A 22,666-nucleotide genomic window follows, 5' to 3' on the forward strand; every position below is an offset into this window, starting at 1 on the left:
AAACTGTTTTAGTTTTAGCCCAAAGAAGAATCAAGCCAAGCTTAGCAGGTCCAGGAAAAAGCCATCTGGGCATCTTCTATTTTTCTCTGAGTTTTGCTCCTCATTTGAGGAGCTTTCTCTGTTCCAACAGAGAAGTCCAGAGCGCCGAGCATCAAAACTGTAGTTAGCATGTCCCTCACCCCGGTTTCACACTGCAAGCATCGGCGGAACAGAACAGCAGCGGAGCGGCTCACTCGCGAACTTCAAAGCGGTCCTTTTCACACCGGGAGAGTCTTGGCTGTGGTACGGCTTCCTCGCTGCGCCTCGCTGTACTCACGAGATTCTAAAATCCCTCGAGACTTCCGACACCTTCCTCATCGAGAGATCACAACCCCCGCGAGGAATCACACAGTTGCACTTCTCGAAAGAAACTGGTGGTAGACAAAGCCGTTCGGTACTGACGAAAGTTATAAATAACATCACAACGTTGCATTTTATTTTGAAAATAACCGGGGATTTTACACTGAAACCGTGTGTGGTTTCCTGTCTCGCACTATGTGAACTGCGGAAACTGACGTGTCCTAGAAGAATGTGTGTCCTAGAATCTTTAGCGGCGCGGCATGCCGCTTCTGGGACGCGCCTGAAAATTGCCGCGTCGCGGCTGGTTTGAAACACTCCATAGACTATAATTGGATTCTATTTGAAGCGGTGCCGCTTCGCTGCCGTTCTGTTCCGCTGATGCTTGCAGTGTGAAACCGGGGTTAGTGTCGCAGATCTTGGGGGCTGTGAAGGTCCACATGTCAGATGTTCTGGTCACGTCCCTGAAGTTGTGGATCAGGGTTCAGTGCCAAAGCTGGGTTCTCTGTCCAAACATTCCTGTCCTTAAATGGGAGTCCTTTGTCCTTCAGATGTGAGGACAGCAGTCTTGTCCTGGAGACGTGTCTCTCCTGTGTGTGTGTTTATTGTTTGGTTTCCCTAGATAGAAGGTTCTGAACCACCATCAGCTTTTGACCTACAAGGCTCTGTTTGTGTCATAAAACCTCCAAATAAGTTAAAAATCTAACATGTAAATGTTTATAAAAGCAAAAACTTCCACAACTGCAAATTTGCTCCCGATTTAATTGCCTTACTGCATTTATTTAGTTTGGTTTCTTTCACAAATATGTTTGCTATAATTGTTGCTGGTTGCAGTTTGAAGTCAAACTTCAGTTTTACTGATAATTTTGTGTTTTCAGACGTTTCTAGCCAGTGAGCTTACGGGATAGCTAGCTAGCTAATAAGCTAAAGCACTTATGGCCTTTTCACATCTGGTCTGGCCTGGTCTGGCCTTGGTCGGGTCGGCCCACCCCACTCAGCCTTCTCAGGAACATGCCGTGGGAGGGGTCAAAGATGCGCTCAGAAGTCTGTGTTGTCCTCCTTAAGCCAGTAAACAACGGTGGCCCTAAGCAGTGTTGCTTTTGGAGAATCTGATATGATGCACACTGCTTCCTGTCTCACGGCGTGCTCCTCACAGCCGTCTGTCCTCGCGCTGCCGCGGCTGGAGCGGTGCTTCTGAGCTGCAGTCAGAAGTCATGGTAACTCCACTGCTCCCTCTATAGGCAGGCGTGAACTTTACCCTCCCAATCAGTTCATTGTGGGTGTGTTGGGTAAGCTGAGCACCAAGCGGACTGCTGGAGTGCATGTCCAGGACAAAACGGTCAGCTGAGCATGGAAGATGTGAACACATTTAACCTACAAGGGCTGACCATGATCTGAACGCCACGTTAGAAAAACAGCATTTTATTTACTTTATGGCATAGAATATAAACTCATAAAGTCATGAATGTAAAATCAGACCGATGCAACAGCAACAACACAACTATTTTTAAACCAACGTTGTAAAACTAAAAGGCTGATCTTCAGTATTTGATCACTCAGGCAGTAAATCGGAGTCATAAAAACTGTGTATTGATGTGAAAGCATTTTGATGCATTTAGAGGATAAACGCCTGCGTTTTCCAGCCCGTATGTGTTTTTTTTTGACCCTTCGATCAGCCACTGCTCTTAGCAGCTGCTTTAGACCGTTAAATCTGTTGTTTTACTTCTGCGCAGCTTTAAACTCTCAGGGTCAAACCCTGAGTTTGTCCACTCAGAAGCATCTCAAGGGCTCTCCACAAGTCCCAGGTGAACCAACATAAAATATCACTTAATGTGTTTTGATGCCTTCAGACGGTGTTTTTACTTCTCCTTCACTCTCAGGTGGTTTCTGTTATAGCTGAGCTCCACAGTCAACCAGCAGAGCTACATAAACCACACGCTGCTCTGAAAACACAACTCAGAATCGGAGGTTTCATGAGAACAGAGGAAGAAAAGAACGGGAGCGAGATATTCAGGAGGAGCCATCGATCCATTTGAAGGGTGTACTCAGTGATTGAAGTGTGAAATGAATGTTATGATTATTACTGTGATTGAAATATGTTTCAGCATGTTGATATGACAAGGTCATAACCATTTGCACTCACACAAGGACAAAATAAGGTAAAGTTAAATTCTGACACATAGTCTTTTACCCCAGTAAGAGCCTCCGTATCAAAGAAGGCATGTTTCTGAGTTTCTTGGTAACATTTCTCAACTTGTCAACCTTTGGTTGGCTACGCAAATCATAACATGAGAACATCAAAACTGGATCACTCTCGGGTGATCTCTCAGTTCTAGAGAAAGCTTCAGACCGGCCACCTGAAGCAAAATCCTCTTTAACCATCAAAGCTTTTGGCACAGTGTCAAAACCTTTTTGCGCCTGCAAAGCTGATACAGAAACAGTTCCTGCAGAACAAGCTGATATTGTTTATGCTTGACGCATTCTGTCAGGCTGATCAGACTGGATGAAAGAGACGAACAAGGTGAGACGTTTAACAGTTTTATTATTTCTCTGGTCGTATCTCTGTGAGGAAGAAACGATGACTGAGATGAGAAGCCGGTCACGGCGTCTTCCATATATAGCCTTGCTTGGCTGTGACGTGGAGGGACTCCCCGCGAGGAGCACGCTGGGAGCTCCCCACGAGGAGCATGTCGGGAGTTGTGGTCCGAAGGTCAGCCGGGAGATACCTGAGTCCTGACAGGACCCCCCGGTCCAGGGATGGCTCCAGAAGTCCCAGCGCGACCCCGGCGGACCCAGAAGTCAGAGATCAGGGAAGGGTCCAGGATGGACCGAGCCGGCTCCCAGGAGCGTTCCTCGGGGCCATAGTCCTTCCAGTCCACCAGGTACTGCCAGCCCCGACCCCTGCGGCGAGCGTCCAGGATGCGCCGGACGGTGTAGATAGGCTCACCGTCGAGGAAGCGGGCAGGAGGCGGCGCCGGAGCCGGAGGCGGGAGAAGGGAGGACTCCACGTAGGGCTTGAGCCGGGAGGTATGGAAGGTGGGATGGATGCGGAGAGTAGCCGGCAGCCGCAACCGGTACGTGACCGGGTTGATGACCCTTTGGATGGGGTATGGGCCGAGGAACCGAGGGGCGAGTTTCTTGGACCCGGCACGGACCCGAAGGTCAGCCGTGGACACCCAGACCTTGTCCCCAGGAGCATAGGAGGGACCAGGACGGTGTCGCCGGAGATGCTGGTGAGCATAGCTGGTGTTAGCTCTGGTTATGGAGGCTCGTGCTTTGATCCAGGCGCTCTTGCAGCGTCTCACCATGGCTTCCGCTGCCGGAACGGCGACCTCGGGTTCTTGGTGGGCAAAAACCGGGGGCTGGAAGCCATAGCAGACCTCGAAAGGGGACAGCCGAGTGGCAGATGAGGTGTGAAGATTGTGGGACAGCTCCGCCCAGAGGAGGTATTTAGGCCACTGCGAGGGTTGAGCCGAGACAAAACAACGAAGGTACCGACCCAGCTGTTGGTTAGCCCGCTCCGTCTGGCCATTGGTCTGCGGGTGGTAGCCTGAAGATAGACTGACCGATGCTCCCATCAGCCGACAGAAAGCTTTCCAGAACCGGGCCGTGAACTGGGGCCCCCGATCCGAGACCACGTCGACTGGGAACCCGTGGAGGCGCACCACGTTCTCCAGGAACAGTTCCGCTGTGCGTTGGGCTGAGGGGAGACCCGGAAGGGCGATGAAATGGACAGACTTGGAAAAGCAGTCCGTAACCGTCATGACAGTGTTGAGGTTATTGACCGGCGGGAGACCCGTGACGAAGTCCAGCCCCACGTGGGACCAGGGACGGCTGGGCACCGGAAGAGGTCGGCGGGCACCAGCCGAGGCCTGGTTGGGGTTCTTGGAGCGGGCACAGACGTCACAGGCGCTGGTGTATTCTTTCACATTCCTCGCCATGCCTGGCCACCAGAGGGCTCGCTGGAGGAATTTAAGAGTTCTGGAGAAACCAGCGTGGCCAGACAGGCGTGATGAGTGGGCCCAGGACAACGCCTCGCTGCGACAGGCCGTGGGGACATAGAGGCGACCCGCGGGGGTCTCTGGAGGCGCGGGGTCGTCCCGGAGGGCGTTCTGGATAGCTTCCTCCAACGGCCACCTCAGTTGGCCCAGGAAACGGTGTTCCGGGAGGATTGGCGCTGGCTCGGACGAGGGCGTGGAGTGGGTGAATTGGCGGGAGAGGGCGTCCGCCTTCTGGTTCTTGGCTCCCGGGCAGTAGGCGAGATGGAAGTCGTAGGGTTCAAAGAAGAGGGCCCAGCGAGCCTGGCGAGGATTAAGCTGCTTGGCAGATTTAATGTGGGTCAGGTTCTGATGGTCAGTCCAGATCGTGAAAGGCCGAGTGGTGCCCAGAAGCCACTGCCTCCATTCCTCCAATGCCCATTTTATGGCCAGTAACTCACGGTCGCCCACACCGTACTTCTGCTGGGTGGTGGAAAACTTCCTGGAGAAGTAGGCGCAGGGATGGAGCCTGTCGTCGGGCCCGCCTTGAGACAGGATGGCGCCGGCGCCGACGTCAGAGGCGTCGACCTCGACCACAAAGGGAACTGCAGGATCTGGATGGCGGAGGATCGGTGCCGAGGTAAAGCGGGTGACCAGGTGGCGGAAGGCCCGAATGGCGTCGGGAGTTAGACGAAACAGCTGGCCAGGGGAGCCTGGTCGAGTGAGAGAGGTGAGAGGGGCTACGAGGGTGCTATAGTTCTTTATAAAACGGCGGTAAAAGTTGCAGGAACCCAGAAAACTCTGCAGTTGTTTCAGGCTGGTTGGCAAGGGCCAGTCCTTCACCGCCTGGATTTTCTGAGGGTCCATGGTTATCCCTTCGTCCGAGATCATGTAGCCCAGGAAGGATATGGACTGCTGATGGAAGGAGCATTTCTCGGGTTTACAGTACAGGTTGTGGTCCAGGAGCCGGGTCAGGACGGCGCAAACATGATGGATGTGTTCGGCCTCGGATTTGGAGTAGATCAGTATATCGTCCAGATAGGCGAACACCCACCGTCCCAGCATGTCGCGGAGGACATCATTAATGAGACGTTGGAAGACAGCAGGGCTATTGCATAGTCCGAAGGGCATAACCAGGTACTCCCAGTGGCCGGTGGGTGTTATGAACGCGGTCTTCCACTCATCCCCGGCCTTTATACGGACCAGATTGTAGGCGCTCCAGAGATCCAGTTTCGTAAAGATCCGTGCCTGGGAGATGGCATCCAGAGCGGTAGTGAGGAGCGGCAGAGGATGGCGGTCCTTGACCGTGATCTTGTTCAGACCCCTATAGTCTATGCAGGGGCGAAGATCGCCTTCCTTTTTCTTCACGAAGAAGAAGCCAGCGGCACCCGGAGAGGAGGAGGGTCAGATGAACCCCTGCTGGAGGGCCTGGGAGATGTATTCTTCCATCGCTTTGGTCTCGGGAGGCGCGAGAGAGAAAAGGCGCCTGCGGGGAGGACTGGTTCCGGGTAGCAGCTTGATCTCCATATCATATGGCCGGTGAGGTGGCAGGGAGGTGGCGCGCCGCTTGTCGAACACCGCGGCCAGGTCCCGATAGGGCAGCGGCAGGTGGGGCGGTGTGGAGCCGGGGCCCCCGTCCGGAAGACCCGCCGAGGATGGAGGAGGAACGAGGTGGGTCTGGCACGAGGTCCCCCAGCCCAGCAGGCGGTTCTGGGACCAGGAAATATGAGGGTCGTGGAGACGGAGCCAGGGGAACCCCAGGATTAGGGGAGAAGAGGGAGCAGAAATGACCAGGAAATGGAGGGTCTCCTGGTGGCCTTGGGTGATCATACGGAGTGACTGGGTTCGGTCTCGGACTGGGTAGGGTTGGAGAGGCCTACCGTCCACCGAGGTCACTGGTATAACTCTCTCCAGGGGTTGTAGGGGGATCCGTAGGCGTTTTGCCAGATCTAGGTCCATGAAATTGTCCGCGGCCCCCGAGTCCACCAATGCGTTTACGTGGAGTGAGGCCTCACCATGGAGGAGGGTGACAGGAATAAGGAGACGGTTAGTAGCGACAGGGGTAGAAGAAGACCCAGACTGAGCGACCCCAATACTCAGTGGGGCCCCCCGTTTCCCGATCGTAGCGGGCAGTCCAGGCGTCGGTGGTCGGGAGAGCCACAGTAGGCACAGAGGCCCTCGCGCCACCGTCGTTGTCTCTCCTCGGAGGGAAGGTGGCCGAGCTGCATGGGCTCCTCCGCCAGCATAGGTACAGGAGCTGGCGTGGGTGAACGAGGGCGAGGCACCGGCATCCTGGGTGGACGCGTGGATAACTTGGGTCGAACCAGAACCCGCTGGTCGATGCGCAGCGCCAGATCAACCACCTCATCCAGGGTCTGAGGCAGCTCCCTTCCCGCCAACTCATCACGGATGTAGGGTGCCAGCCCCTCCAGGAAGGCGGCCCGCAGAGCGGAGTCATTCCACTGCAGCTTGGCGGAGATGGTGCGAAACTCCGACGCATAAGCGCACACCGAGCGTTCTCGCTGGCGGAGTTTGAGAAGGCGTGTCTCTGCTCCCACTTCGCTGCTGGGGGGAACAAAGGTCTTCCGGAGAGCGGACACAAACGCAGCATAGTCGTTGCAGGCAGGGGATTTGGAATTGTAAAGCGCAGCAGCCCACTCCGCGGCGCGTCCGGAGAGCAGGGAGTTGAGATGCGCCACTCGGGAGCGTGCAGATGGGTAGCGTCCAGGTTGGCACTCGAACTGCATGTCCAGCGTGGCGAGCAGACCATCGGGGCTCCCCGTCTCTCTGTTCCACCTCTCCGGCAGGCTGAAGTGGGGCTCCTCCCTAGGAGCAGAGCGGGTTGGCTGCTGGAGTGCAGCGATCTGTTGCTGCTGATCGTTTGCCTGTTGTTGGAGAGCCGTGAGAGCCGTGGATAGACGCAGGGTGTGGTCGGACAAGGAGTTCACCTTGGTGTTGAGCTGATCTACCATGGAACGCAGCTGCACGTTCTCGTGGCGGAGACGATCGATCTCCGTCGAATCTATTAGGATCTCAGTCATCCTGTCAGGCTGATCAGACTGGATGAAAGAGACGAACAAGGTGAGACGTTTAACAGTTTTATTATTTCTCTGGTCGTATCTCTGTGAGGAAGAAATGATGACTGAGATGAGAAGCCGGTCACGGCGTCTTCCATATATAGCCTTGCTTGGCTGTGACGTGGAGGGACTCCCCGGGAGGAGCACGCTGGGAGCTCCCCACGAGGAGCATGTCGGGAGTTGTGGTCCGAAGGTCAGCCGGGAGGTACCTGAGTCCTGACACATTCACTTTCCGCGCGGTGATGCGGCTCGCGAATGGAACGTGCTTCACAACTCGCAGCGTTTATGGTTTGTGCGGCTTGTCTCTGTGGTGAGTCAATATTCTCCCAAACTGAACGGGGCAGCATGGAGCTCTACAGCATGCATCCAACACTACACCATAGTAGAAGTAGAAATTACTGTTTACAATATGGCATTTCAGCATTTTTAACAGCGTCCTCGTCTTTTCCGACAGTGCGAGCTATTTCTCTCCAAGAATTAATAACAACATGTTGATCACGGTGATCTCTGAGAGCTGAAGCATACAAATGTTTGTATTTACGAACCTCTGCCATAGTTCTTGCCGGTCCGCCATGTTTTTCCGTGTCCGACCGTCCGCGTGGTTAGAAATTTTCTGAGGTGCACGTTGCGGAAATCTTGGGCCGTGCGGAGACGCGGTGGAGGGGCGTGGTTTTTAAAATGACGCAAAATGAAGCGACTTTTCCGCGCGGAGCAGTGCGGACCTCGCGGACGCGTCAAGCATAAACCAACCTTTAGAATCCTTAAGGTCCCAGACGTGCGGTTCCATCCGTCTGTTACCTGGAGACAACTCTAAGACCGGTTTAGTGGGGCCGCAGTTTCTTCTATGGACGTCGGTGCCTGGAATTCCGAGGACTTCGACATTCCGGATCTATCACGAGGGTCTTCGAGTGGGTACGTAGACATGACAGATTGCATCTGATGTGTTTTGATAACAACCACCTTCATAGCTTAACGCAAACCAAATTCTTTTACATCCAGAGCTCAGCTGTCCTAGATAAGGAAGTTCTGACTAACACCGCATTCACACATAGGTTTCATACATCGCATTTAGTTCCATCCATCACAGTAAAATGTTAGTTTACTTGTCATGTTTTAATTGTTTGTAAAATTAATTCTTACTTTTATAAACCTGACTCTTTTCTGAATCAAAATGAAGTGTACACAAATCCTGAACTAGATCATTTGCATTTCTTGCAGAAATGCTGTTTGAATGCTGGATAGCTTAAACTGTTAGCTGAATCAGCTTAATAGCTGAACTGAAGTAGCCTAGTGAACTAAACCAAATTCTTGCTTTGCAAAGAATGGTCTAGGCATGCTCCATTGTAACCTCAGCAGCTCCTACCAGGACTCTGGCTAGCCAATCACAGCTCTCTAGAGGGGTTTCAAACACATAAAGAGCTGTGATTGGTCCATAATGGTGGGCCAATCATAGTGCTCTATCTGCTTAGTGAACAAATCACAGAGCTTTATCCACTTTGTGGGCCAATCAGGGCACTCTATATGTCTGGTGGGTGGGATGATGCAACAGAGTGAAACAAGAGTAAGTCACATTCATTGTCCAGTGGAATGCGGAGATCATTTGAAAGACAACGGTAGAACCCGCCCCACAACCGAAAGCCATCAATGGAGCATGGCCAGACTAAATAATACATTTATTTAGTCTGGCTTGCCAGGCTAGAACTGAAGCTGAAAGTAAGCAAAACTGTCAAAATGAGCTGAATGTGTTGAAAGATGTAGAAGCAAAAATCACTAACAAGCAAATAAAGCACAAAAGGTAAGTGAAGAATGGAGAAAAATAATCCTAAATAGCAAAAAACTGAAATCTGTGAACATTGTATAAAATCTGGACAGCTAAAAAGTCTAAACACCAGTTTTTTTCAGTTGTATAAGTTTAACAGTTTAATATTTACATTTAGCTGAACTGTGAAATTAGCAGCTTATGCTAGATTTGGTAACTGATTGCTGAAGTTGTTGAATAGCTGAAGTGAAGCTGAAACTAAGCTAAACTGTCAAAATGAGCTGAATGTATTCAAAGATTTAGAAGCAAAAATCACCAACAAGTGTAATATAGCTCAGAATATAGGTGAAGAATGGATAAAAAATGCCAAACAGCAGAAAACTTCAATCTTTGAACATTGATTAAAAAACTCAAAAGTTGAAATGTTAAACAGCTGGCATTTGAATGAGAATAGTTTAATGGGTACATTTTTACAAATGGCTGAACTGTGAATTTAGAAACATTTGCTGATATCTGAAACTGATAGATTAACATATGTTCAGACTTGATATGGGATGGTTGGATGAATGAAATGACAGATGGATGGATGGATGGATAGATAGAAGCATGTATGGATTTATATGTGGATGGATGGATTCCTTAGGCCAAGCCGATCGATTTGATGTATCATGTGTGGGTGTGTAATTCCATTTAGCCAGAAGATGATTGACCTCTCTTAAACAATCAGGGAGCTGGCAGGGAGCGGGGCACTTTCCCACCTTCTGACGGTCAATCAAATTGAACTTGTTTCTAGTTGTAAGTACAGATAGTTCAAAAAGATCAAAAACAGAAGTTTATTATTGGCTCAATATTCAGCTTTTTATATTCATTCCTATGAGACTTGGTTAAAGTGGTCTGTAGTTCCTTGTGTTGCCATGGTAACAGATGACAGGAGTCTGCTTTAATAAAGCAATGTGCAATGTCTTATGACTTTTTAAAACTTTGAATAACATTTCTATATTAAAGTATGTTGATACAGTTGTGTCTAAAATGTTGTTAAATGTTGTTGCTAAGCACATTGCCATGGTAACGCAGAACACAATATCAAGTTAATACAAGACTCCTGGGACCAAGCAGGTTGAATTGATGTATCATATGTGTGGGTGCATATTTCCTTTTAGGCAGAAGACGATTGAAAACTCTCAGCCAATGAGAGAGCAGCGAAGGAGGAGGGAGCGGTTCCTGCCTTCTGACTAGTGTTAAAATGTCAGCTATGCTGCTAGTTTTAAGTGTATAGAGCTCAGAAAGATAAGAAACAGCAGTATGCTATAGGCTCAATATTAGGCTTTCCATATTCATTGCAATGAGACTTGTTTGGGGATATTCTTATTCACTTGTGTTTCCATGGTAACAGTTAATGCATTTAAAATTGAATACCAGATTCCTGAGACCAAGCTGGTTGATTTGATGTATTATATGTGTGGGTGCTCAATCCTGCTTGGACAGAAAATGGTTGAACACTCAACCAATCAGAGAGCAGCACTTTTTTCCCGCCTTTCTGTAGGAGAGCTGCAGTTGTACTCCTGTTAATGAGAGAAGCCTTTAAATCTGTCCTTCAGAAGTGAAATTGGACCTGTCAAACTTCTCATCACCATTAAAAAAGTACTGCACCGATTTTAAAAATTCAAAAAGCGTGGGTGGCAGAAGGCTTTGGTGGTCATGTGTGTGGAGTATTGTGTGCCTACCGCAAATGTTCTAGAAGATATGAGGAGAACATTTCAGCTGTCTGTCGGCCACAGGTGCCTTATTTTTTTAAAGGGGTTTAAATGAATGAAAGGTGGCACAGTCCTCCTTCTGGGGATTGTAGTACAAAAAAATGTAATACCAACAGCAAAACTGAAGACAGCACATTGAAGCTGACAAAAAAACCTACAAAATTTGAGAAAATACTATAAAAGATGTGGTCGGTGGAAATTTTTGTTTCAAGATTTCATAAATCATGCATTTAACAGAGCTCAGCTACTCAGACCTCTGACACGTCTCATCGCCATTCAAAAACTGCTGCACCTATTGGAAAAATTCAAAAAGTGTGAGCTGCAGAAGGCTGTGATGGCCATCTGTGTGAATTTTTATGTGCCTACCATGAATTGTCTAGAAGCTATGACGAGAACATTTTAGCAGTCTGAAGCCGATCGGAGGAGAAAATCTCTGCTCCTTTAACATAGGTTTCAATGAGACAGAATCAGGGTCTCGCCTGCTTCTGAGGCTTGTAGAGACATAGATGTAACACTTAAGGGCAAAATGAAACCCATTCTGAAAAGCTGACAAAAATTCCTACTTTTAGGGATATCATTTGTTTCGGTACTCCAAACGGTCTGGGTGTTTGAAAGAGTTGTTTCCAGAAAATGTGAAGGTCAGAAGTTAGAGTGTGGAGTTTTCAGTTTAGAGTGGAGGGAAACATTTTTTTAATTTTGAATATTCTCAAAGAAATGAACAAAACGACCACATTGTTTGGAGTACATTCATGATTTATAGCTCAAAACGAAGGTATATCGTTTAGCTGTAAGCCAGCGTGTGTCTCATTTCAATCAGACTTACGGTTTTCTCAGGACAATGCCAGAAATGGAGCAAAGGAGGGTCATTGCTCCTATCTCTAGCCATTATAATTTTTGTGATTTTTTCTGAAAATCTCAAGCCGCACCTCAACTTCTACCTGTGATTTTAGAAAAACTGTAATAGATATGTAAAGGATTTTTAACCAGTAATAGCTGAAAGTCTTGTGAGTTTGTTGAAACTCGAATGAAGTCTCTAGGTTAAAGTTAACATATAAGAGTAAGAGTTAAAAAAGTGATAGGATTTAGCTGAAAATTGAGCAATCCCATTCATTTCAATGGGACCAAAAACTGCATAAAAAGTTGAATATCTCAAAAAGTATAAAATATTTTAATACCAAAAGTCATTGCCGGCATAAGCTGAATAAGCTGAACGTTTTGATATCAAAATTGTGTAAATAGTTGAAGAGTTGTGGAAGTAGTTAAATGCCCAAAAAACGTACGGAAGCAGAATAATAAACTAACCGACTATAAAGAGAAACAGGATCACTATTGTTTGAATGCTTTACAGCATTCAAACAATAAGGAAAGAATCCTAGATCTTCTGATAAGCACAGTAAAGACCAATCAGAGTTGAGATTCTATATTTAGAGTATCACAGCTTATTGGTCATAAGTATATATCAATTTACCAAACCCTACAAACAAGATGGCGACAGCTTGTTTGAAACGGCTTTTACATCAGTTAGGACTATTAGGACTCGGGCTTTATTAGAATCAGGAACAGATGTCACGTTCTGCCCCTGCCTTCCTGACTGTGTCTCTCTCCTACCCTGATTAGCCCTTATTGTTCTCACCTACCCTTCGTTAACCTGCCCATGTGTTCCTGATTTCCCTGTATATTTATACCTCCCTCCTTGTGCCAGTCTTTGTCAGATCATTGTTGTTTGTAGTCATCGTCGTTCTGTTCCTGTCGTTCCCATTCCACCATTAAAACAGTTTTTATTTTTCATCCGTGCCTGCTCTCCTGCCTCCTGAACTCTCCACCACACATGGTCCATCATCTTCACACCCCTGCTACATGACAACAGAGAGATGTATTTAAGTTATTTTTTAGAGAAAAGGATGTATTTTCACCTTCTGCAGTGGACCTCCTCATTGACCGACATTCGCTGCAAAGAGTACATCATGTTCATTGTCCAATAGCATGCAGAGATCGTTTGAAAGACAACGGTAGAACCCGCCCCACGACCGAGAGCCGTCAGTGGAGCATTGCCAGCATGGGCGTCGCACCCGTGGGGGATGTGGGGGATTCAACACCCACACTTTTCTTATTGGGATCGTTCAACTGACACCCTCACTTTTCCAGCTGTTTTGCTCACCTCCACACCAGTTTGGTCTCTACGTCGCAGTCTGTTTGCCTCGGGTTTCGGTTTCAAGCAGCAGCAGGAGAGGGAGGGAGGGAAGAGCCCAAGGGCTTCCAGGGGCTCTTCCCTCCCTCCCTCTCCTGTTGCTCTAACACAACCGGCTTTCAACCAATCAATTTGCTTCCCACCATGAATCCCACCTGTTTGGTCATTGTCCAACATTTGGCTTGTTGTGGTGAAAATACACCGGGTATGTACCTACACAGAAAAGGCTTACACATATTTTATCTTAATATTTTAGCAGATATTACCCAAAAAAACATTTCCTCAGTCATATTAGGAAGATCCATGTCAAAATCAAGCTTTTATTTACCTATTTCTTACTCAGTATAACAAAGATGCAGAAAGGGATAAGGCAGAAGAGAATTGAGCATCGCACCCGTGGGGGATGTGGGATTCAACACCCACACACCCACACTTTTCCAGCCGTTTTGCTCACCTCCACACCGGTCTGGTTTCTTTGCGTCACACTCACTCTGTTTGCCTCATCTCCTTCTTCACCTCCCGCTTCTGACAGCCGATGTCGGGTTTCAAGGAGAGCAGGAGAAGGAGGGACGGAAGAGCTCGACTGAATTCATTTTACATCTTGACATTAGCTGTACAAAGTCTGAGTTTGATCATGTGAAGCACAATAATTTGCAGAGGTTATAACAGGCGAAGCGCCAGGTTTTCATTTTTGGATGGACCTTAATAAGCAGTGACTTAGTGAAGCAGGCAGGTCGCGCTAGAAAATTTCGTTTGAAGAGACGTCATAAATGTTTTACCCCGTCATTTTTATTTCTAAAATATGAAGTAAAAACTCACAATTTAATTTTCATTCATTTGTCATTAATATGTAGTCTACACCCGTGCGTTAAGTGGACCATCTTCCAGTAAACGCACAGCATCCAGCCCACCTCTCCAAACGCGTAAAATGTGCATCACAGCCGCTAGTTAGGCGCGCCACGCGCACTGTCAGCTACGTCAGCCCAGACAAGAGCAGAGCAAATAGAGAAAGAATAGAGGATAATTGTGTCTGGATGTGGATGGAGATTACATTTTACAGCAGCCTGATCATCATTTAAATACGTAAACCATCACCTGGCTTCTAGTCCACGCTATCAGCATTATTTTAATTGGTGTGTGTGTGTGTTCCACTTCAAACACTGGTCTAACCAACCAGACCAGCATGTCCAGTAACATATTAATGTTACAATTAAACAGTTTCACTTCATGTAGTCTAGGAACGTTTCACCTGCCGTGGCCCGACCGCTTCTGCTCCACATGAACTTTGTGCGTGATCAAATGTCTCTACAGGTGCTTTCTGAGCTGAAGAGGCTATTCTGCCTCAGACTGGATGCGTCATGCGTCTCCATATTAGAGACGGGAACAAGCGCTATTCAGCCAAAGTTTCATAATTTCATAAAAAGAGCATTTTTCCAAGTGACACATCCCTCAGAGAGACAGGGTTTCTTGTTCTTTCAAAACAACCAGCATCCTTGAGTTAATCCGTCAAAATAAACAGTCAAATGGAAATATCTGTAACCTGCCATTTAAAGAGCAAGTAACGTCTAAATTAACTTTTTTTGCTGATGAACTGTATAAATGAGTGTCTAATAGTGTTTTAAATGTGTGCATTCTTTATTTTAGCATTTTGGTGCATTTTCTTTAAAAATTAAAAATTCTGTCTAAAAACCACAGTAATGCGCCACCTTCAGCTGAAAACATAGAATTTGAGTCATTTTGAATAAATTTTAGTCAATGGCTAAAGAGTAAATTACTACGTAAACCAGTAGAGTACTACGTTGCAGCTCCGTGCCAAAGTTATAAAAGCAACGAGCGTCTCGGCCACGCCCTGTGGCGAGTGGGAGTTGGATTTGCAAGTGAGTGTAGGAGGTCAGCGGTAGTTCAGCATTAGCATATAGCATTAGCGTATCCTAGTCTTAGCATATCTTTTAGTGTTATAAATACTTATTTAGTGTTAGATTTGGCTGTTGGATATAGTAGTTTAGTTAGTGTTTGGCTGTTAGTGTAATTGGGAAAGTATTTCGGGTTTAGTGCTCCATATCGTCTTAGTATTGGTGAGTAGGTGTAGTGTAGTATGCTTGCGGTGACTCTGTGGGCATTTTACCCGCGATTCTGCATGTCTCCGTTTGAAGAGGGAGGCTGTGCCCACCGTAGCTCTTCCGCGATTTAGATGCAGCCCACCGACTCTGCTCCCCCACCACAGTGGGCTCCAGTCTGAGGTGAGTAAGCTAAATAAACGTTTTAATATCTTCTAAAGACAATTCCCTACCTAAATGCAAAGTCCGAGAGACGTGGTTCACTTCCTTTAGCTAGTCAGTCGGCAATTCTGCAACAGTGGCTCTAACTGACGCAGCACTTGACAGACAGCATTACAGCGTGAAATCCAGCTTGTGAACAGGTTCTGTAAGGAATTCTGTTCAGGAGGTCGCATTTCAGGCTCTCCACATCATGTGTGACTGACTTTTACGTTATAACAACGATCACACACTAGGAATGTTATAAAGCACCTATATGGGACAGTTTCTTTTGTATATTATCTGACTTTATAAACTCTCAACAACAATGTGCTTATATATTTTTTTCAGGCTAAATCTACCCAAGACACTGGCTGTCAGACTGATTTAGCTGCAAGAATGCACTTGTCCAGGCTGACGTGAAACCTTCCCTGTAGCAAAGGTGAATTATTTTTAATAATCTTCTATGTAAACATTTTATTATCACCTTCTAGTTTTAATTTGTTTTACAGATTATTGTTACACGTGATTTTATGCTCTTTTAAACATTTATAAATGTGCTGCTTCTTTGTTTTTACATAGCCAGCCAGAATGGAGTTCACAGCCGCAGTGTGTCTGGTGACCCACGGGGACCATGATGAAAATTCATCTTCCAGAAGGTCCCAGAGCAGCGGCCACACCCCCTGAAAAGACCAAGGTGTGAGGTGTCTGCTGTTGATTCCAGCTTCCACCTCAGTGACGGTGCAAGCTCAGTGAACTGTTCAAGGTAAAAAAAAAAATTAAAACATTTCAGAATTTTTAAGATATTAACAATTAAATAAGTATGTGATTACATCATGACAGAGGCTACTGATTCCGCCCCCGTGACACTTGGTGGTGACGTGTGAGCTGATTCACCTGGAAAACAACTTTTACATTAAATATTTTGTTTTTGCTATCAAAAGTAAATTAACTAATAACCTGCATTATTGCAGGACACTCAGCAAAATATGGACTCTACACCATGAGGCAGGCACATGTTAATACTCTATATGAGCACAAAAGGTGAGCAACACCACATATTATTGTTATTATTGTACACTGTCCTGGATTTGTTTTCTTTCTGCATCTCATCATTAGCCTGGCTGATCACCTGATAACTCCTGTCATCTGGTTATGACAGCATGAGGATGTCCTCACACACCTGTAACCCATCAGCTCATCTGGCAGAATAGAGAGAGAAGAGACAACACCACATCTCCTGTTCCTGGAAAGCCTTCAGCCATCCTTCGATGACTGAGAACACCCATCAGCTCTGTCTCCTGTCTGCCCACAATTATTATAATAAATATTGTGTTTGACAAGTTTTTTGTGCTGCCAAATATCTCATTTTGATTCCAGTGTTGATATTTTAATGGATATTTATAAATTACATTAATTGAATTACTACATTGTTGCATGTTTAACTAGCTCAATTGTGATGAATTAAACTAGCACCTCACTGTTAAAAGCTCGTTTTAATTTCAAGCATGTTTAAGTATTTATGGACATGAACAAAAACAGGAAATATATAAATTGAGATTTATTTAATTAATATAACAAATAAGGAGGAAAGAGTCATTGAAAGGCACATTCTTCTGGAAGCTCCTGATCCTGATGGCACCAGCAGAGGAGACCACCTGCAGACACCAGAGACCAGCTGCAGACACCAGAGGACCTAGAACCAAGAGAGCAGCTGTTATCAGTAAATAAATAAACCAGGGCAGTTTTAGTGAGCTGAACACATTACAGAATAATTTTCTCATGGGGTATTTTCATAACTTTATGCAGCAGACTGTAACTTGAGCCCAGAGCTACCGGAGAGCTGCTATCCAGCACGTTTCAGTGGATTTTCCTGCTTTAACAGGTTAGATTAGCTGTTAAGCAGCTCAGCTATTTGTTGCAGATTAAAACCAGGTGTGCTGAAGCAGATAAACCTCTAAAACATGCTGAATACTAGCTCTCCAGGGCCGTGGAGACAAACCCTGCAGCTAATCCAATGCTATGGCTAACGGCTACTTACGTTCAGAGGTGGTTCTGTTGGGTCGGTTCTGGGAGTTACAGGCAACTCACAAGCTCACAACAATAAGGCTCAGGTCCGCTTGTCTCCTCCAAATAGACTTGGTCCCTTTCTTCTCGAGTGTCTGGGTAAGGAGGGGGAGAAACGTCCTCCATTTCTAATAACTGCATAGAGTGAAGGGAGCTAGCATCGTCTAGTTAGCCGTCGTCTTCGTCACTGCCGCGGCTCCGCCCTCTCGGTCCTCCAGGCAACGCCTACTAATGTTGCATTTTTTTAAATTGATACGTGGGTAGAGAAGGACTCCGAGGCTCAATTGACCCGCTCTTTAACTGTTTTACCTTCCTGTGAAGATTGTTGCAAAGAGAAACAACTAAACTTGATTAACCCCAGAGCCACGCGCACTGCGCTGTACTGACTGTAAAGTGAGGGGGAAATGATTTAATTGAATTCTTTTCTTTTCAACATGGTTTAATGTAAAGTTTCATTCATTACAAACTTTAGTTACACCAGTCTAACGAGACAGAGCCTGGATTTGTATTCTGAACAGTTTAAACATGTTTAAAACGGAGACATGCGTGACACGTCTAAAATTCGCACCTGCTCCGCTATTATGGAAATTAAACTAACAAGATGAATAACAGGAACTTATTTTAGGCACAGAAAACATCACCCACACTCTTGAAAATCTTGCAACGTGCCTGGTTGACAGACTAAATAATATATGTATTTAGTCTGGATTGCCAGGCTAGTTAAAAGCAGTTGTCCTCACATATCTGCTGGTAACTGTGGTTTCTCTTATTTGGTTTAAAGCTGTTGTAGCAAATTTACAGAACAAGCTAGGTTTTAAACGCGATCACAGAACACTCACCCCTCCCCTTGGGTATCTTTCCTGGTTCCGCGTCCATAAGACCTGAAAACCCACCCTGCCAGAGGAAACGAGATCGCGCTCAACACCAGTTTTCTAGATCCAAACGTCTTTTGTTGTTCGTGACTTAAATGGTGTTTTTCTTTTCGGGACTCTGGTAGGGTTATGTATTTAGCAGACGCTTTTGTCCAAAGCGACTTACAAGTGATACTGAAGCTAGCTGTTCAGGAGTTTGTCCTAAAGCTGAAGTGGTAGCAGCCGGTTGTTTCTCCCTCTCTGCTAATATTGAGCGGAGAACTTCTCACACCAGTGGTGTTTTTTTTTTTTGCTGAATACACAAGAGTGTGATGAGTGGAGGACCCAGGGAAGTGCGACGGCCCGGCAACCGGATGGTCCAATCGTTGGTTTTGGTCTGAAACGTGTTATTGGTGGAGGTTTTTAGACAAACGCAAGAGAACCACTTTATTTACTTCACTTTTTAAACTCCACAATATACTCCTGTTTTAGACTGTTTTGATTCATGACTTTATGACAGATGAGGTTATGTTTTTATCTATGTTCTTGTCGTGAACCCAAAGAGCTGAAATGATCATCAAACTGAAGATAAATAAGACGTTCCTCCTCTTTTACTGCTGCTGCTTTTAGGATCTGTAACCAGGTTTAAGGCATCACACTAATCTGTAGCCGAGTTACGACTGAAGCAGAAACTCAGAGAAGACGTGTTTCATGTTCTGAGATGAGAACGACGTGGACACGGTGACTTTCACAGTATCACAGGAACCAGGCAGGTTTTGTACTTGAATGGATCACATGAAGCTCGTGATGTCGAGAAGCTAAAGTCCAGCTGGCTTCATTTGGACCTAGTAGAAATGAACCATACAGATCAGTACTCACAAGATACTGACAGGTGTACTGAGTACTTATGGGAGTATGTACTTCTAGGGTTTTTTCCCTATATACATGATTCTGTATTTTCTGTTACTTACAAGAATGAATTGAAATTTACTTTTCTATGTTCTCAGATGACCAGCAGCTATGAAATGAAGATGTTTTCCCTGTTTTCAGCTGGTTTCTGTTGTCTAATATTTAACGACTCTCAGAGCTTCTCATATAAATCATGTCAACACCAAAAGCTGCAAAGTGCTCAGAGAATTCATAAAATCACAACTTAAGTCATGTTTATCCTAATTAAATGGAACAAAAAAGCAAAAATGACGTTTTCAGGTCCAATAAAAACCCTGACTCCACCCACCACATGAATAAAATCTCTGGCAGCTGATTTTCCACTGATCTCCTACCTGTATGATAAGGACAGCTTATATATTATTGCTTTTCACTGGTAAAAATGTGTGTTGGGAATAAATCTACCTACTTTTTTTTCTTTTCAAGCACTTTGTTTTGTTCTCTTGATTTTATTTGAATAATTTCCGGGCCTTTCTCTCTCTAACCTTCCTGCATGCTGCATGTTTTCTCCGTCTTCCAGAAAAACAGTTTCCTAGATTTCCTACTTTCTAACTAATCAGCCAAAGGGATCTACCAAACGCAAAAAAATAAATAAATAAATAAATAAATAAATAAATAAATAAATAAATAAATAAATAAAAGCTTAATATGCACTGCGCTCCAGCAGCAATGAGATGAAATCACTGGGGCACAGATTATGAACTCAGCTGAAAAGTACATGAAGTACCAGAGAATATGGGCTGATATGAATGATCGCAAGTGAATTATTATTATGTTTTTGTTGGAGCAATTTTGTGAATATAACAGCGGCCGCGTGCAGGACGCAGCTGGAGTATTTGAGCCGTTACCACTGCGTCCTCTCTGCTCATAGAATGCCCGCAAAGCTGAGTCCATAAATGACGTCATATATGTGGATACTGGATCTTTTTTGAGGCTTCCCGCAATTTGAATTTTTAGGAAACCCACATCTTGATTCTGGGTTAAAAATGCATTGTAATTACCACGTTACTGACAATTGTACCGAGTAAATATTACCATTTTCTTTCCCTGTTATGCCTTACATTACCACATTACAGCAAAAAGCAATGCATTACAGTAATTAATTACTTATGTACCACGCTACTCCCAACACTGGATAGGGATGCATGTTGTCCAACATTTCTTTAACCGGCTATTGACGTCCTTAATGTGTAATAGCCGGTTAACCATTAGTGGTAATTAGCCGGTTCACTACGTGCATCCATATGAGCCCCTGACACACACCTGGCTGATCAGATAAAGGCGTGCTGAACGTTTCTCTGTGATGAAGATCTTAGTGAACGAAGCAGACCAGCTTTATTTGTTCCAGTAAAACAGTAAAACCTTCCCGTGGATGTAAGAGCTGTAGGTTCACACCAGGCGGTAAAACCACATCATGTAATAATCTGATATTTCACGCCTGTTACGTCTTAATATGTGTGATTCTATCACGGATACATTAATTTTCTTAGAGACGAATGGTTTAGTAAAATAAATCCTCCTTTTATTTCACTTCTAAAACAGATTTCCTTTAATAACATTGTGTTGTTTTTATTCTTTTAGCCATTTTGTGCTTTTCCCCCCACACAAACGATAATCTGATGCTGTGAAACCGTTAATAACTATAAATGTCCTTCAAAGACGGCAAAACTAACTTATAACTAAAGCAGACATGACAAAGGAGCAACAAGATTGAAAGTTTGTAACTAAGATCTCTCTCTCTCTCTCTCTCTCTCTCTCTCTCTCTCTCTCTCATATATATATATATATATATATATATATATATATATATATATATATATATATATATATATGTATATAATATTTACATATATATAAATATATATATATGATATATACATAAATATATATATTATATATATGTAAATATTAGATATATGTATATATGTGTATCTATATACATATATACTGTATTTATAGATCAGCGTGTTTTTCCACTAAATACAGTGCTCTGGGGAAACTGGCTTTAAAATATTTAAAATAGACAATTATCGACAAAAAGAAACCGCTGTAAACTTTAAAGAAACGGTGTGCATTTGTACTTTTAATCTCTGGTAAATTCATCAAAACTTTGTTGAAAATTAATAAAATGATGTCCAGTTAGTAATAAATATATCTGGCTTCATAAGATAAAACCATCGAATTTGGGTCTAAAGTACAGTGTGTGGGTCTAGCGTCTTTGAGGGGCATTATATTAGACGACTTGCTTCCTTCTGACCAGCTCAGGATCCTGCACCTGTTGATGAGTTCACACTAGATGATTGATTGGACGTACGACTTACGGAAGTTACGTTATCAAGAAACACAAATTTAATAACAAAATTGCTAAACTCTTTATATAAAAGAACATAATCAAAAAAGTGATGCAATATATTTTGCCGAGCGGTATTGCTGTAGTACGATGATGTCATCAGCAGGCGCAGGACCCCAACCAGATCCAGAAAACTACAATCAGCGTTACATTCTCTTGATGGAATTAAGTGAAGGACCATCAAAGTGTGAGGAGTCCCACCAGCATGCTTTCTGCTCCACAAGTAACATTTACCGTAGTGTTTTCTTAAACTTGAGGATCAGCACCTCCAAATCTGAGACCATGGTTCTCGACCGGAAAAGGGTGGCTTGCCAACTCCGGGTCGGGGGAGAGGTCCTACCTCAAGTGGAGGAGTTTAAGTATCTCGGGGTCTTGTTCACAAGTGAGGGTAGGAGGGATCGGGAGATCGACAGGCGGATTGGTTCAGCGTCTGCAGTGATGCGGACTCTGAGCCGATCTGTCGTGGTGAAGAGGGAGCTGAGCCAGAAAGCCAGGCTCTCGATTTACCGGTCGATCTACGTCCCAATCCTCACCTATGGTCATGAGCTTTGGGTGATGACCGAAAGAACGAGATCGCGGATACAAGCAGCTGAAATGAGTTTCCTCCGTAGGGTGGCCGGGCTCAGCCTTAGAGATAGGGTGAGGAGCTCGGACATTCAGGAGGGACTCGGAGTAGAACCGCTGCTCCTCTGGATCGAAAGGTGTCAGTTGAGGTGGTTTGGGCATCTGGTCAGGATGCCTCCTGGACGCCTCCCTGGGGAGGTGTTTTGGGCATGTAAGTAAGTAAGTAAGTAAGTAAAATTTTGTTTTTAGAGCGCCTTTCACAGATATAAATCACAAAGCGCTGTACAACATGATAAAGATCAGGGCAAATACCTCTAACCAATAAAAACATCAGAAAAACAATAGCAGTGATAAAATAGAAAATAAAATCATGAGTACAAACAAAGTGAAGGTGTGAACCCGAACAAAGCCATCATTCTGAAACATTTAGGGAGGGAACGCCTGGATGAAAAGGTGAGTTTTTAGATGATTTTTAAAGACCTCTCCAGTGTTAGAGTGACGGAGATTTGAAGGCAGACTGTTCCAAAGTCTGGGTGCAAA

General features: G+C 45.2%; 1 protein-coding gene and 1 long non-coding RNA gene across 3 annotated transcripts in view; one reads left to right on the plus strand and one right to left on the minus strand.

The window, feature by feature from the left end:
• Positions 1-22,666, minus strand: part of sgcd (sarcoglycan, delta (dystrophin-associated glycoprotein)) — a 381,774-nt gene that overhangs the window by 182,018 nt on the left and 177,090 nt on the right. The gene's annotated exons all lie outside the window — the stretch shown is intronic.
• Positions 15,095-17,179, plus strand: LOC129152469 (uncharacterized). 2 transcript variants are annotated; one of them, XR_011521846.1, is made up of 3 exons: positions 15,095-15,788; positions 15,929-16,112; positions 16,321-17,179. It is a non-coding gene; the product is annotated as an uncharacterized lncRNA (long non-coding RNA). The 2 variants fall into 2 exon arrangements; XR_008559088.2 differs by having other exon boundaries at positions 16,466-17,179.

Source organism: Nothobranchius furzeri, chromosome 10 (genome assembly GCF_043380555.1).
Source record: "Nothobranchius furzeri strain GRZ-AD chromosome 10, NfurGRZ-RIMD1, whole genome shotgun sequence".
Lineage (NCBI taxonomy): Eukaryota > Metazoa > Chordata > Actinopteri > Cyprinodontiformes > Nothobranchiidae > Nothobranchius > Nothobranchius furzeri.